The sequence below is a fragment of the Pinus tabuliformis genome, chromosome Q (genome assembly GCF_031772625.1).
Source record: "Pinus tabuliformis cultivar Carrire ecotype Pingquan chromosome Q, CPIR1, whole genome shotgun sequence".
NCBI classification, from domain to species: Eukaryota; Viridiplantae; Streptophyta; class Pinopsida; order Pinales; family Pinaceae; genus Pinus; species Pinus tabuliformis.
Window position 1 is genome coordinate 1,374,987,362 of NC_142296.1, and position 4,710 is coordinate 1,374,992,071.

The 4,710-nt window shown below is 37.1% G+C and overlaps 1 pseudogene; it reads left to right on the top strand.

The window, feature by feature from the left end:
* The first annotated feature begins 2,528 nt into the window (after positions 1–2,528).
* On the top strand, positions 2,529–4,467 carry LOC149225030 (protein HEAT INTOLERANT 4 pseudogene; annotated as a pseudogene).
* The last annotated feature ends 243 nt before the right edge of the window (positions 4,468–4,710 follow it).

A 4,710-nucleotide genomic window follows, 5' to 3' on the forward strand; every position in this document is an offset into this window, starting at 1 on the left:
GTGTCCCCTTGAATCTTCTGCTATTTGGGTTACCGAAGCAATAAGGGGAGCAGGCTCACCGAGGTTATTTTTCTTTTGCTCATGTAAAAAACCCACAGGTCCTGTGTGTATCAGGGGAACCCTGTCCACTGGACGAATGGCATTTTTGATGGGGATGGCCCGAGTCTTGTGTTTCTTCTCTGCCTTGAAATCATACTCCCACATCTGTTCGAAGGTGCACGAGGGCACATTGCAACTCTTGTACCATGACCCTATGCTCCCGCCCCTCCTTTGTTTGTTGACCACTCCTTTAAAATTTTTCCTGCGGACAGCGGTTCGGTCTTCCCTCCCCATAAAGGTTCTCAAAACAACGTCCAGATGAATATAAACCTCATCACAATGATGCATTAGAAGGAAAAAGCATTCGTATTTCTTCACTGCTAAGAGGAATGCCACCCGGGGAACCCTTAAAAGTAAACTATAGCAAAGAAAAAAACCTAGGGAGAGGATTACCCACACAATAGTGGCCTCTCCATTTCGCTTCGCCTGTAACAACAGATAAAAAACGTCCACATCAATGGGCTCGGATCTTTGAGTATCAAAATGTATGCCATTCATGGTCTTTTGTCTGTCTACCCAGCAAGATGCTTCCATATAATCGCGCTCCCCTGTTTCGAGAGAAACCCTCGGGACAAAAAACCATATTTCCAAAAGAGTCTCTGCCAGAGAAGTTGTTCTATGGTTGCTAATACAGTTTTTCCTTTTGAATATCTTAGAGCCCAGAAGCCCTTGACTGCCAAAGTCTCCAGCAGTGGATTGAGCCCAGACGTTAGGGCTGAACTGCAGAGGGAAGGGATGCGAAAACCTAACGAGAGCGAGCGCCATTTTCATATCCCTGATGAAGGATCCCCAAATACTCTTACATTTTGTAAACAAGGGAGATAGTTTCAAGATAGCTAATTCATATATTTAAAATGAAAATTGTAAGTGTAAATGTGGCACATGGTTGAAATACATGGATTGCAAAAGTAACAAGAATTATGTCCATAGTTACATAAACTTTATAAGCAAATTGGTAACAAATCTAGGCTTGTTCGTAATTACGTAAAATCTAGAAGTATTTTGGTCACAAGGTTGAGATTTTCATCATTGAATGAAAAACCATGATCTCATTTCAACCGATGCTCGAACCTCTCCAAATGAAAAAATACATGATCCATTTTTGATGCGTTTCATCTAAACACATTCTTATTTTAACATGTGCTTGAACCTCCTTGCATCACTATTATTCAACCAAGCATAATCCTTTTTTCAAGTATTGCTTACTAAACCCTACAGATATAGGGTCAATAGATATGCGTTCTTACGTTTAGCTTGCATATTCACGCTCCCATGGTTAGGAATCCAACTTTAACTTGACAGAGGCATACGCTTTCCATGGTATCTCAAAATCCATAGCTAGCCCATTAAGCTTGTCATACATTCCTTCTATGTAATAATGAATTGGAACTCAAATATAGAGCCTATCATTTGCAACGTTGCAACCAAATTGTAGATCCAACTTAACTCTGTAACAACCCCTTGTTCTACCCTTGGTTATTGCAATGAGATTGTAATGTCAATGTGGAAGGACCACAACAACTGGACCTTTGATTAAACAATAAAATTTGTTATTAATTAGTTAACACAACTGAAGGGTGGATAGCCTTATCGATCCTTGGCCTTAGGGGAAACTTGCTTGATCACCTATGTTTACCTAAAGCCGCTTTAATGCTTGTATTGCTTGAAAAGTTACTACCCATACTAGTCGATTAAATGTTGAGGTTGCTTGAATACTATAAAGGGTCAATTATCTGACAAATGTTATGCAATGTGTCTGGGTTGGAATTGAAGTTGGCAAAGCTTGTTAACAAGCATTACAAAAGCAAGGGTGGAATGACACCATCACTTGAAGAGAAAGAAGGTGATGTAACAAGCAAAACCACCTCCTAATGGGTGAAGGGATGCAATTGTACTAGCCAGTAAAAAGGGGCAGGCGGTGCCCATTCCTAACTCTCTTGCTCATAGATTATGAGAATAGAACGAACTAGTGAGTCAGGTCAACCTATGATAATTGGGAGATAGTAACAAGAAGAGACTAGAAGGGGCACAAGAGACTCTAATATTGGGAAGTGTGGTTGACCTAGGCTAGGTTATATTTTCTGTTATGAATATAATTCATAACAATTATATTAAATATTAAATAATAAAATATCGATTATATTAAATAGTCATTAAGTTAAGTGAAAAGGCATGTCTAAAAGACATGCCCAGTCACGAAAGGACACCTGCTTAGGTATATATATGCGGGTCCTCATTGTAAACATTCATGACTTGTACTATATATATATATATATATATATATATATATATATATATATATATATATATATATATATATATATATATATATATATATATAATAAATTATTATTATTAAATACCTCTTGTGTATTTTTACATTCAATCCTACAAGCTATCATTTTTTATGCTTCAGTGGTATCGGATGCATGGCGCATAATATCATGATGCAAGTCTTTGAGCATCATTCACTGCATAATGTGCCATTACGTCCACGTCCTGAATGCGTTGAACAATTTACTAAAATTCAAGAAGCATTTCAGCGGTTAGAAAAATCATGTGCAGAATTTTCAACATGTCTAAAGAAAAGTTATGTAGAGGAAGACGATAGTGACAGTGAAGGAACAAAACAAGACGATGATCCTGATGAAGCTAATGCAAATCTAGATGATGATCCCGATGAAGCTTATACAAATCGAGATGAAGATTTAGATAAAGATTATCTTGATGTGAATGAGGAATATGGGGATAAGATTGGACACAATCCGCGCCTCGCTTCTCAGCTCACGGTCCTGAAAAAATTCCAGTTTACTGCTACGCCGCCTGAGATTATCCCTCACAGGAGAAATATGGATGATTTGTGGCAAGTTGCATTTTCCGTTGGCACTGAGTGGGATAAGCTGGATACTCTTTACAAGATCCAGTGGGATTTTTCAAACTTGGAGAATGCTCTTGAAGAAGGTGGGCTACTTTATGGGAATAATGTTTATCTTTTTGGTTGTACAGAACCTCAACTTGTACCTTTTGAAAACCAATTAAAAGTCGTCCACATACCAGTCACTGTGGCAGTTGTTTCATCATTTCCTCCGTCTGATAAGACTGGCATCAAGTATGTTCAAATGGAGGGTGAAACTATAGTGCCAATGAAGGAAATGAAGCTGGATTGGGTTCCTTACATACCATTCTATGATAGGCCTCTTCAATTTGAGCATTTGAAGACTCGAATTTATACCTTGCAATGTATGCAACATAGAGCTTCATTGAATCAATTGAAACAAGAGCATATCAAGAAATATGAATATTGCTTACCTTACTTCTATCAACCTTTCAAAGAGGATGAGATAGAGCAAGACATAGTTGTGCAAATCATGTACCCCAAAGAGCCTCCGATTGTGTGCGATTTTGATTGGGATCTCGATGATGTTGAGGAATTTATAGACAATTTAGTTCAAGAAGAAGTTTTAACAGAAGACAGTGAAGAGGACTTCAAGAAATTTGTTATTGAGTGGGTAACAGAATAAAAAAAGAAGCAGCGTGAATAATAATAATTTTATTATTATATAATTATAATTTATATATGTTATATAATTATACTTTATATATATTATAGAATTATAGTTATTTAAAACTTATATACGTTATAATTATGTTACAACCCCACCACGACGGAACAGTTATGACGACCAACAGAACAGTCACGACGGAATAGTCAGGACATATCAGGTGTTGACGACAAAGGATTATTAAAGGATGGAAACTCCCTCTATAGGGGAAAAAGTGCTTAGGTGCATGATTGTTTGATGTGCTTAACTATATTGCCAAATATTGTGATTTACATTGTCTAATAAGTTGTGAATAACATAACTATTTGTTGATTTAAAGATTGTGACTATCTTTACCAAGAAAAGGGTTATGTTTGGTGCAATGTATGATGCGCCAATAGATCTAATAATATTTACTTAGGACAATCCTTGTGATCATGTATGGTGTTGTATTTGAGTTTAATGCAGGGATAGATATATGTAATGTGTGATGTCTAAGTATAAATAGTACGATGTTTTGTGGGTTGAATGAAGATTTCATTTATGAATAAGTTAGTAGCCTGAGCAACTCTAAGATCCAAGGAAAATTTGGGCAAAGTCCTTGAAATCCTTGGGGTTTCTAAGTTTGAGTATCACAGGGAATGAAATTTGTATCCAAGACTGGATGAGTCATCGGAAGAGTTTGTATCTAAGAAGAATGTGTTATAGGCCTGACAGATGTATTCGGTAGTTTTAACATCTGGTACGTTTTCTTTTGTGTACTTTTGAGAGTGCGCCAAATTTAAAATGATCTAGATATTTAGCAGAGAGAGTAAGAAAAAGGTGATATTCGGTGAGGGCCCCACTTGCATATTATATTGTTGGGTAAGTAAATTTAGGATCTAGACGATCTAGGAGTTTACCCACATTGGTAAAGTGTTATGGAGCTGGATATCTGCTAATTTGGAAGGTGTATCTGGGGTGGGGCTTATTTGGGTGTTCAAAGGCATGAAGTCAGATATGAGTTAGGTTGGTTTTTGTATGATCATCCAGAGTGAGCTCCATAAGAAGGTTCATTGGTGAAGGAGTC